Source organism: Leucoraja erinacea, chromosome 32 (genome assembly GCF_028641065.1).
Source record: "Leucoraja erinacea ecotype New England chromosome 32, Leri_hhj_1, whole genome shotgun sequence".
In the NCBI taxonomy this organism is placed as follows: Eukaryota; Metazoa; Chordata; class Chondrichthyes; order Rajiformes; family Rajidae; genus Leucoraja; species Leucoraja erinaceus.
In genome coordinates, this window is record NC_073408.1 from 25,213,008 (window position 1) to 25,225,536 (window position 12,529).

The window sequence follows — 12,529 nt, forward strand, 5'->3', positions numbered from 1 at the left end:
ATACTGATTTTATGCCACCCATGTGCTGGATGTAAGACACCGCCGTCGTGTTATCAATCATTAACCTGACATGCACGTGCCGCATATCGGATGCATATGCTTTTAGCCCATAAAAGGCGGCCAGCATCTCCAAATAATTTATGCCAAGTGATTGTAGTAGCGATGCCTCTGAATTAGTCCATCTGCCACCTGTGCTGGATATAGAGTTAGTAGCTCCCCAGCCTAAAGCACTGGCATCCGTTGTAATGGCTATGTTAGGATTGGTGACGGCGATAGGACTGTAACTGTGCCAAATGTTATCCACCCACCACTGAAGTTCTGATTTGGCTTCAGCGGGTAAGTCCATAGTTCGGTCATAATGCCCCCTACTTAGACGTAGTGCATGTGTCCTTGCTCTTTGTAAATTCTGAAAATGCAAGGGGCCATATTGTGCAGCTGGAAATGCTGCTACTATACTACCAATGACTCTGGCTACATGCCGGATCTTTGGTTGTGTTTTTGCGATTAAGTTGTTACATGCTTCTGCTAATGCAGCCTTTTTGTCTCTTGGCAGAGTGACAGTCATACGGATAGTGTCGATAGTGAAGCCTAGATAGTCCATGTTAGTTGTTGGCTTCAATACTGATTTATCTGGGTGTAGAACAAATCCCAATGTTTCAAGGAGTTGTTTAGTAGCTAAGACTCCTGCGACAGCTAGTTCCCTTGTTCTCCCCAATATGAGAACATCATCCAGATAGGCCATGACTAAATGTTTTTGTTCTCTTAATTTTTTCATGGCCACTTTGAGAATTTTAGTAAATAATCTGGGAGCTGTCGTTAAACCATTGGGTAATGCTCTATACTGCCATAGTTGCCCCATCCAGATAAATTTCAGATATCTGAAATGATCCTTATGAATGGGTACTAAATAGTAAGCATCCTTAATATCTATGCTTGCCATGAAGTATCCCTTGGAGATCAGTTGTCTGGCAGTAACAAATGTCTCCATTTTGAAATGTTGATACTCAACAGACTGATTTAGTGATGTCAAATCAATGATAATGCGACATCCACCATCTTTTTTGGTTCTGATAAATATATTCAATACAAATTCCAATGGCTCGTGTCTGGCCCTCTCAATGATGCCCTTGGACACGAGCCTATCTAGTTCAGCTTGTCCTTCTACCTTCTCTAATTCTGTGGGAAGGAATACCCTTTGGGGTATGTGCTGAACCGGCGGTTCTATGCCTGGTTTAAATTCAATTTTGTATCCACTGATACTGTTGAGTATAAACTTGTTGTTAGTAAAGGAGCACCAAACATGTTTGAAGAACCTTAAACGCCCTCCTGTTAATACAACACCCTTTGTCTGCGTATGTTGACAGGAACCAGACCCACCTACCTCCATGTTCATTTCTGGGAGCGTTTGCGATGGGTTTGGCCCGAGGGTGTCCTTGTTGGTGCTGTGGTGGGGCGGCGTATCTTCCCACGGCTCCGCTCTGGGCCCCGCTCTAAAAAAGAGCTCTGGGGGTAGTGGGAAGCGGTCACCAGGCTTTCACCAGCTCGGTACCTGCTGGTGGATGCCGAGGCGTGCTGCCAACTGGGTGTCTTCACCCTGCTCGGTCCTGGCCCTGCCCTCATGAGGCCTACAGGCTTGGCCGCCTCTTCCAGCTCCTTGAGCCTTTTCGCCAAGTCGGCCCCGAATAGTAGCGCCTCCTTTTCTGGCGCCGGAGCTTTGCAAAGGCCCGCGTATTTGGGGTTGAGGGCAGGCCTGATGTTTTCACGCCTTAAGTTGTTGAGCTCATACTGCGTGTTGCACATTAGGGCCAGCACGTCCTGCTGAGGTGTAGAGAGCTCCACGTTCTCCGTGGGACCGAGCAAAGGCGGTAATGGCTGCGGTGTGGAGCTTCAGGATACGCTGCATCTTCAGCTCTTGTGTCCTGATATGCTGCCCCAGCTGGCTCCATATCTGGCCGTTTATGGTCTTTACTCGAAGCGCTTCGCAGTTTTCCGGCGCTGTGTAAGTGTCGAGGGCCTCTTGGATAATTTTCTCCTGCAATGGCTTATTAGAGAGCCTGTTGATACTGGCCGCCATTCTTGGCGCTAGCATCATTCCGGTCCTCGGGGGCGCCGCATACCTGCTGACTACACCCAGTAGCTCTTCTTCCTCCAGCTCGCCTGGCATGCTTGCGCTGTCGTCCGCCTGCCCTTGTGATAGGCCAGCCCAGTCCTGGCCTCCCTTACTGACCTCAAACAAGGAGGGAACAGAAGGGTGTGGTGATGGTTTGGAGGAGGCCAAAGCCCGTCCTCCTTGGAGATGCCTTGCCTGCATCTCCTCCTCGAGCATCTGCTCGAGCAGCTGCCTCATGCAGCTTAAGCGGCTGTCTCCCCGTTTCGCCGGTGGAGAGTGTTCCCGTTCCTCCGACGAGTCGGAGGCCACCGGCCGGTCTGTTTTTCGGGTTGATTTTCTCCCTGTGCGGGGCGTCGAAATCGGCGGCCCAGGGAGCGGCTCGGCGTCGGGTGTGCGGGAGCGTTCAAACAGCTCCTCCGCCGCTGGTGGCTGCCGCCCAGATATTGACCCCTCCTCGGGTGGAGTTGGGCAGGCAGTCCTCTTTGTTGGTCGCTTTCGGGTAGCCATAGCTTCTTCCTCCGTTAGCGACTCTCTGTAATACAAAAGACTCACTTACCTGAGGTCTTGTCTTTATCCTGCCGCTGGAGAGCCTGGCTCCAGCTGCTGCCGCTGTTGCGCTGCTGACGTAATGCCGCGCCTGCGCACTGGGTGGGTTCTTCACGTAGTCACTCACGTGACTCCGAAGTAAAATCTGCTTCAACCAGCCTTTTAGGAGATGCATCCAAATCATTATATTGATTGGCCCCCTCTTCAGGTAATGTTTCCTGAAATTATAATCCTTCAGCTACTCCAATGTCCTTTTTAGCACCATCATCTCCATCATTTGTCCTTCCCCCAGCACCAGCACTGGGTCCCTTTCTAAGTGCGAGGAATTTACTAAATTTTTCACCACCAAGGTAAAGAACATAAGAAAGAATATTTCCCCTCCCACCCATGACCTGGCTCTCATTAGTCTGTTCTTCAAAATTAGATTGTTTCCAACCCGTTACTCTACCCTCCCTTGCAAAACTGATCACCACCATGAAACCTGCTACCTGCCCCCTTGGCACTGTCCCCTCTGACCTTCTAAAGGACGTAATTACAATAGCCGATCCCAGTATCCTCGCCATCTTCAACAGTTCTCTGGCCACTGGCACTGTACCTACCCGCTTCAAGCATGCGGTGGTCCAGCCACTCCTGAAAAAACCTAACCTCGACCCCACCATGCCAAGCAACTATAGACCCATTTTTAAACTGCCTTTCCTCTCAAAAACCCTTGAAAAGGTAATTTTAAGTCAACTTATGCCTTACCTTCACCAAAATACTATCTTGGAAACTTTCCAATCAGGTTTCAGGGCCCACCACAGCACAGAGTCTGCCTTGTTGAAGGTACATAATGACCTACTGCTCACTGTTGACTCCGGCGACTGTGCAATCCTGCTCCTTCTTGACCTCAGCGCAGCATTTCATTCTGTCGACCACAGCATCCTAATAGACCGTCTCCGGTACGGGGTTGGTATTGATGGCACTGCCCTGAGCTGGTTCATCTCCTACCTCAAAGGTAGGAGTTTCTCTACCAACATAGGAAACTCTTTCTCCTCCCCAGCTAGTCTCTGCTGTGGCATTCCACAAGGTTCCATCCTTGGCCCTATTCTCTTCTCCCTGTATATGCTCCCCTTAGGCCAAGTAATTGAAAGGCTCGACATTTCCTTCCATTGCTACGCAGACGATACACAACTCTATCTCTTGCTGACGCCCAAAAACCAATCAAATCTGCTTAACCTTACCCGCTGCCTCAAGGATATAAAGTGCTGGATGGCCCAGAACTTCCTCCAACTAAACAAAAGTCTGAGGTCATCCTTCTCGGCCCCTCGGACTCAATCAAAATGATAGCAGGCAGCCTTGGAAGCCTTACCCCACTACTCAAATCTCACTTCAAAAGCCTTGGCGTGATATTTGACTCAGCACTGAATTTTGACAAACAAGTCAATGCCGTGGTAAAAGCTAGCTTCTTTCAGCTTCAGATGATAGCTAAAATAAAACAATTCCTCCAGTTTGATGACCTCGAAAAGATGCAGGCCAAACAGCTGATTGCATTTTCATTTCACTTCATTTCACTTTCCATTTCAATATCAAGCACAGGGCAGGCCGAACAGCTGAATTCAACAACTAAGTTACAGAGATAAGTTGAATAAGTTAGGTCTTTATTCTCTGGAGCGCAGAAGGTTAAGGGGGGACCTGATAGAGGTCTTTAAAATGATGAGAGGGATAGACAGAGTTGATGTGGACAAGCTTTTCCCTTTGAGAATAGGGAAGATTCAAACAAGAGGACATGACTTCAGAATTAAGGGACAGAAGTTTAGGGGTAATATGAGGGGGAACTTCTTTACTCAGAGAGTGGTAGCTGTGTGGAATGAGCTTCCAGTGGAAGTGGTGGAGGTAGGTTCATTGGTATCATTTAAAAATAAATTGGATAGGCATATGGATGAGAAGGGAATGGAGGGTTATGGTATGAGTGCAGGCAGGTGGGACTAAGGGGAAAAAAAAATTGTTCGGCACGGACTTGTAGGGCCGAGATGGCCTGTTTCCGTGCTGTAATTGTTATATGAATGTATTTTCATTTCACTTCCATTGCCATTGCAGTTTCAAGCACAGGACAAGCCGAGGAGCTGATTGCATTTTCATTTCATTTCCTTTGTCATTGCAGTTTCAAGCACAGGGCAGGCCAAACAGCTCATTGCATTTTCATTTCATTCCCTTTGCCATTGCAGTTTCAAGCACACGGCAGGCCAAACAGCTAATTGCATTTTCATTAAAGGCTAAAACATTACTAAAGGTACATTGTAGACTCACAGTTCAGTTGATTCACAGCTTAGAAAGAGTCGTGGCCTCTCTCTCGCGATCTTGCAGAGTAACTGAGTCATGTCCAGGCATCTGAGGTTTTATAGTCCTGCCCCCTCCCCGCAAGGGGCGTTACCCTCATCATAACATTTTTATTTTTCATCGATGGGAAAAATCCTCGAGGCCTGCTCAGCGGACTGCGAGTAAGATGGCCAAAAAGCATAGCCCTATATGGTAGCATTTTTCGTGAGTGCGTGTCTTTATTAATCCCTCCATGGATTAATAAAGTTCTATCGTATAGTATTGTGCGTGTAGGAAGATGCTTATTTAAACCGAAGTGGACACAAAAAGCTGGAGTTACTCAACAGGTCAGACAGATTCTCTGGACAAAAGGAAAATATAACGTTTTGGGTTGGGTCTGAAAAAGGTTCCTGCACACCTTTGGAATGTGGAAGGAAACAGGAGCACCCGGAGAAAACTGATGCGATCAAAGGGAAAAGGAGCAAACTCCATACAGCACCCATATTCAGGATCAATTCCGGGTCTCTGGCCCTTATAGGCAGCACCTTTATGGCCAATGTACTGCCCCATAGTCTTGAACTGAATTACAACAGACAGTAGTTGCGAAGGGGGACATAGCGCGATTTTGAAATTTAAGACTGAAAATGGATAGTTTATTTTTTTTAGTAAGTTATCAACGTATAATTTTGTGTGTTGGAAAACAATATATAGTGGCAAAGCTGGTAGACTTGCTGCCTCACAAGCCAGAGATCTGTGTTCGACCCTGTCCTCGGGCACCGTCCGTGTTGAATTTGCACATTCTCCCTGCAAGCGTGTGGGTTTCCTCCCACATCCCAAAGACGCATTGGCTTTGTAGGGAGTGGGTGAGGAAAGTGGGATAACAGAACTTGTGTGAATAGATGGTAGACAAAAAAGTTGGAAAAAGTCAGTGGGTGAGGCAACATCTATGGAGTGAAGGAATGGGCGACGTTTCGGGTCGAGACCCTTCTTCAGACTGATATCGGGGAGGGGGTCGGGAAAAAGAAAGGAAGAGGCGGAGACAGAAGGCTGTGGGAGAGCTGGGAATGGGAGGGGAAGGAGGGAGAAAGTAAGGACTACCTGAAATTGGAGAAGCCAATGTTCATACCATTGGGGTGTAAACTACCCAAGCAAAATATGAGGTGCTGTTCCTCCAATTTGCGGTGGGCCTCACTCTGGCCATAGAGGCGGCACAGGACAGAAAGGTCGGATTCAGAAGGGGAGGGGGAGTTGAAGTGCTGAGCCACCGGGAGATCAGGTTGCTTTTTGCGAACTGAGTGGAGGCGTTGTGCGAAGCAATCGCCAAGCCTGCACTTGGTCTCACCGAGGTTGATCATACGCTGAATAATCCAACCAGATTTTTGTTTGGAGGTGGAAAGAAATAACAGAAATTGCATTCATTGCAATGTGTAAAAAGAATTAAGATACTGTATTATAATTTTGCTGCATGTCATTGTTGTATATGTCATGTCTTGATTGGTGAATACGTTTAGTTTGTGACTTTATTTGAAGCAGAAATAATATGTGAATGCTTCATTGAGCATAATTCTGACTGGTAACTACGCACTTCGTCCGAGCACATTATCGCACGCATCATGCCAAGTGATCACGCATCATGCACGTATCTTAAATGACCACCTAAACTGTCATTTGGCAACCTAGAAAGCTGCCTCGGTTGCCCGCCTGGCAACAGCGATAAAAAGTTAAGTGAGAGCCCTGATCAGCCGCGCCTGGGCAGTTGGTGGCTATGGGTCAGTGGTGGAATATTGCCGTGGGGACGTGCCCAACGGGTCCGCATCTGGTCTAGTATCTAAAACTCATTAACAAACCTTCCAGCATTTTATAATATCAGCTACCCTCCATGTAGTCATACATCCTTTGGTCCAACTCGTTCATGTGATCAAGATGCTCTATCCAAGCTGGACTCATTTGTCTGTATTTGGCCCATATCTCTCTAAACCTTCCTATCGATGTACTGTACCTGTTCAATGCCCCTCGAGTTCCTACTTGTCTCAGATCTTACTTGTCTCACCTTAAACCCATCCTGGGTAAAACATTCAAGTGTATTCATCCAATCTATTCCCCTCATGATTTTATACACAAGTCCTGGCAACATCCTCGTAAATCTTCCCTCCACTCTTTTCAGTTTACTGACATTCTTCCTATAGCAGGGTGACAAAAAGTGCACACAATACTCCATGTGTCCACACCAGTCTTGTATTACTGTAACATAACGCTAATAATTCTATACTCTGTACCCTGACTGATGAAGGACAATGTGCCAATAGCCTTCTTTATCTATGTGACACCACATTCATGGGGCTATGTACTGTATTTCCACATGCCTCCTCTCCATCACTCCCCAGGCCCCTACATTTCACTGTGAAGGTCCCAGTCTGGTTTGACTTCTCAAAATGAAACATCTTCCACTTATCTGCATTAAATAGTTAGTCATATCCGATTATTCACTGCCTAAACTTTGTCTGCTTTAAATTACAGGTGTCCTTACTGGACTCTGTCAATTATTTGTGCGAGCCAAAGATTTCACAGTTCTGTGCGTCACAGAATGGTTGCACCATCAGGATTCTGAGTACAATTCTTCACATGTAGTAACAGAACATCACCCAATAGAGCCACAGAACTCAGGTCAGTTACCAAAGGCCAGCAGGCGGGAAACAAAGAGAAGGCATCAGCATGCAATTCTCAACAGAAAAACACATTAGCCAAGGTTTCAGTTCTAAACTGATTTCTAGACCCTTAAATGTTGAAAAAAAATAGCAAAAGGCTCAGGCTCAGCTGTGGCAATACTCAAATACTTACTCAGTGCAAGGGACCAATATCCCAAGATAAGTGTATGCAGGCAATAGAGTAACATTAAAATGGGTGACAATAGAGCCCCCAAAAAAAACTCCACAGTGATGTGCAAAATTCCATGAGTGACTCCACAAACAGATAATATCTATAATGAGTTAAAATGTCTGGAAAAACTCTAAAGTAAATAAACCGCAGCTGGTCCTACATCTTTATGGGCAATATACCCTCCCTTTTTTCCAGGACCGAAAATGTCCGATTTTCGGAGCTTTCCGTTTTCCGGAATTTCGGATAAAAGGTTGTGCACCTGTACTAGTAATTCAACTTTCAACAATTAAAACAACTGCCAGTATTTCCTAGGATTACTGGGAAATATGGAGACAAAATCATTTTAAGAAAAAATGTGAAACATCATCACAATCTAGAAATCAGGTTGCCAGGTTTTCTGCACAAACACAGAAAAACAAAAAATTCAAAAGCAGACAAATTGAAGCTTAATGAGAAAGCTTCAAAAGGTACGTCATAAAAACAAACTGTAATGAGTTATGGAGCTCAAGTAGTTCACACTTAACTGCAATGGAATAAAAATATACAAGACGATTTCCAGCAGAGAACCAAGGACATATAACACTGGCTTCAAATGCAAAAAACAAACAGGTCAGATTTTGGTTTAAAATATTAGAGATTAATTTCTTTCACTTACTGGATAGAGAAGAATTCAGCAATATTTCCTGCACAGATCTCAGCATCATAGTTCACAGTCTTTGCTCGGACTAGTCCTACAAAAAGGCAGAGATAGATTTCATGAGTGACGCAGCAGATCAGCAGAATCCTTCAACCTACAGGGACCAATCCAGCTATGGCTGCAAACTTAAAAGCTCTAAGCAAAAAGGACCAAAGCATCATCTAAATTATTTATTATAGAAAAGGCCACAGACAGCTTTTGCCGGAAATGGGAAAGCGGCATGAGAGTGCAGCAGATTCACGCTTTCCAAAACAGAGTTGAGCAAAACAGAAAGCTTTATCATACTGTCGGTCACAATGCACCAAAGGGAATCAAAATCAAAAAATTAGCTGCTCACATTTTCCCCTTGACTAATTCATTTATCGAACATAAATTTGCAAACTCCACACGTAAAAATGTAATAAGTAAATACAACGAAACTTGCCATCCGATAACAAAGAATCACGATAAAAACTAGGATAACAGCCAAACTAAACAAACCACAAAGATCACAGGTGAAATAAGTCAGAAGGCCTCGCCAGGTCGCAGAAAATTTAAATACGTCAATAAATTTTGCTGAATGTTAAAATTAAAAGAAAATTTCTCACCAAATCTGCACACAAATTCTCATCAGGATAGAATTTCATGAAGAGAGTATGTGTCTGCATTCCTTTAGGCTCCAATCCAGCTGCTATGGGCAGGTGGAAACTGCAAACACCCACATCTTGCTGCAATTCCATCATGTAGCACAACATGTTTTTTAAACCCCAGCCAGATAACTTAAAGACAAGCCTACAGCAAAGCCCATACCATGGCCCTAAGTAGGCTGATCAGCAAACCCACACCAGCCACAGCTGCACAGATGGAAGCCAGACAGTGTGTATTTTAGTTACTACCCAAGGTCAGGTTAAGGTAACCCAGCCACAATACAACCTTAGTTCTGCTAACAGATAATTCTCAACGACTCCATCACATTTCACAGCCTGACCAACTCACACCACAATTTCTTGTCTCACCAGAATTTGTGGTCTTAAACTACTTCAACACATCATTGCAAATATTCTAATTCTACAAGTGGCTTACATAACTCTACCAAAGTCCTCCTCAGAAATTTTACATCTTAAGAATTACAAATATTCATCATCACAAACATTTATCCAAATAAATGACCAACTCTCATGGAAACTTTAAATCACCAATAGGTTTAATAATCATCCAACCTAAGTGCAAACAAAACACAAGCAAACTATATGACAATGTTTGAGCACTCTTAACTGAGCTGTGAAAAGCATGGGCCTAGGCATCAAACTGGCAATGCCACCAGAGGATTCGGGTGTGGGAGACATGTTTCACACGGGGTGCACCTTTGCGCAGCTACAATACAGGAGAAATAGCTGGGTGTTAATGTTCAACCATGATGAAACTGGGAAGATATTGGATAAACTTAAAAATGAATAGTAAACATAGAAACATAGAAATTAGGTGCAGGAGTAGGCCATTCGGCCCTTCGAGCCTGCACCGCCATTCAATATGATCATGGCTGATCATCCAACTCAGTATCCCGTACCTGCCTTCTCTCCATACCCCCTGATCCCCTTAGCCACAAGGGCCACATCTAACTCCCTCTTAAATATAGCCAATGAACTGGCCTCAACTACCCTCTGTGGCAGAGAGTTCCAGAGATTCACCACTCTCTGCGTGAAAAAAGTTCTTCTCATTTCGGTTTTAAAGGATTTCCCCTTTATCCTTAAGCTGTGACCCCTTGTCTTGGACTTCCCCAACATCGGGAACAATCTTCCTGCATCTAGCCTGTCCAACCCCTTAAGAATTTTGTAAGTTTCTATAAGATCCCCTCTCAATCTTCTAAATTCTAGAGAGTATAAACCAAGTCTATCCAGTCTTTCTTCATAAGACAGTCCTGACATCCCAGGAATCAGTCTGGTGAACCGTCTCTGCACTCCCTCTATGGCAATAATGTCCTTCCTCAGATTTGGAGACCAAAACTGTACGCAATACTCCAGGTGTGGTCTCACCAAGACCCTGTACAACTGCAGTAGAACCTCTCTGCTCCTATACTCAAATCCTTTTGCAATGAAAGCTAACATACCATTCGCTTTCTTTACTGCCTGCTGCACCTGCATGCCTACCTTCAATGACTGGTGTACCATGACACCCAGGTCTCGCTGCATCTCCCCCTTTCCCAATCGGCCACCATATACATGGAATAGTGAGCCTAACACAACCTGATCTGAGAAAGCTAATAACACTATGCATCAAAACTATTAATCTTACAAAATGGGGCTGCCGTGACCTAATCAAGTCAACCTACAGAGATTGAAAGCATGGAAGTTTGCCATTCAACCCCATTATGCCTGTGCCTAAGCTAGCTATTGCATTATACAGTTTAAAACTGGTCACACTATCCATGTTCTAATTGCAGCTCAAAAATCTCGTTTCAGTCTCCAATTCCACACATCTCCGACTTTATCCTCCTGTTGCATGTAGATTGAATGCAATTGGCTTGATACAAGAAACAGAAGCTGAAATCATACAAACACAAAATGCTGGAAAAACTCAGGCAGCATCTGTGGAGGAAATGGACAGACAAGGTTTTTAGGTCAGGATCCTAAGACTGATGGAGTATAGGGAGGTTGCACGAAAGGTCACTGGGTCATAGGGCTCGATGCACTGAGCCGCTAAATCCAACTGGAAGACATCCGTCACTTCCGGTACATGTTATTAATGCTAGAAAAGCGTACTTTCCTACCTGTTAAAAATCGCCAAAATGTTGAATTTTTGCGCTGAAAAAAATTGTGGGAGTCGGGGTAAGTGTGAGAGACTTGTGCCCAACTTTAGAATTCCAAACGTGAAGCGAAATGAAGGTATAGAGAAGCGAGAACTGAACGGACTACAGCAGCTAAAGTGCTTGGTAAACATTGAAAATATTGGGAATTATCGCGTTTGCTCACTGCATTTCATCAAGTAAGGCATTATTTGTGTTTTTTCCTGATTCCTTTGGTATCTAAAAATTCTCAGAAGTGATAAATCTGGCTGTAAATGTTTCTTCAGATGCGTTTTCATTTTGTATGTAAAAACCCACGAGAACCATGGGCAATTTAAAAAAATTGCAGCCAGATTTATCGCTTCTGAAACTTTTTAGATGCCAAAGGAATCAAGAAAAAACACAAATAATGCCTTACTGTTGATGAAATGCAGTGAGCAAACGGCCAATGTTCGCCAAGCACTCTGGCTGTTGTTGTCCCTTCAGCTCTCGTTTTTATCTACCGTCATTTCTCCTCACTTTTGGAATTCTGAAGTATGCTAAATGTCTCACACGCTTTTCCCGATTTCCATCATTATTTACAGCGCAAAAATTGACCATTTCAGCGGGTTTTAACTGGCCCGCTACGCTGGAAACAATGGTAAGTGCCTACCTGCAGTTCATCGCGTGTAATCCATTTGGAGTAGCGTAGCAACAGTACGGGTCATGGGTCGTGACCCGACTGCCGTGAAACCTCCCTATAGATATGAGGGACATAAAGTTGGAAAAGAGAGCTGGAGTGGGACAAAGCCTTCCAAGTGATGTGGAAACAGGTGAGGTGATAGATGATTGGCAAAATGGATGGAATGACGAAACCTAGTGATGAAAAGAAGACAAATGGGTGCCAGATTAGGAGAGAACGAGTGAAGTGAAATCTAAAGGTGGAGGGATGGATATGGGCGACTCAGATGGTGAGAGAAATGTGTGCAGTAGATGAGGTCAGAGGTTCACTACTTAACAAACTGACAAATGACAAAAAGGTTAGTTTGACCAACTCAAGCTTCACTGATCATTGGCCGGAAAGTGACGGGGACACACCAGTCAAGTAAGCAGACACTTGACTTCCCCATGCCACCACTTCAATGAGCAGAATTGCATGATGTTTTATGCTGTGCATTTGTCACTGAGTCACATTCCAAAGATGTTAGTCATGGTCAGAGATACAGTCAATACACGTTACCACAGGATGCGTCTGAGCTTGTCT

The 12,529-nt window shown here is 44.7% G+C and overlaps 1 protein-coding gene across 3 annotated transcripts in view; it reads right to left on the minus strand.

Annotated features, from left to right (window-relative positions):
- The window catches only part of LOC129712461 (rho GTPase-activating protein 32-like), a 570,135-nt gene that overhangs the window by 521,814 nt on the left and 35,792 nt on the right, over window positions 1–12,529 (minus strand). For 2 of the 3 annotated variants that reach the window (XM_055660923.1, XM_055660920.1), the window contains exon 2: window positions 8,484–8,559. The exons of the other annotated variant lie outside the window; for it this stretch is intronic. The gene's annotated coding sequence lies outside the window, so the exon portion shown is untranslated. The remainder of the gene's footprint in view (window positions 1–8,483; window positions 8,560–12,529) is intronic. 3 annotated transcript variants of the gene reach the window in all.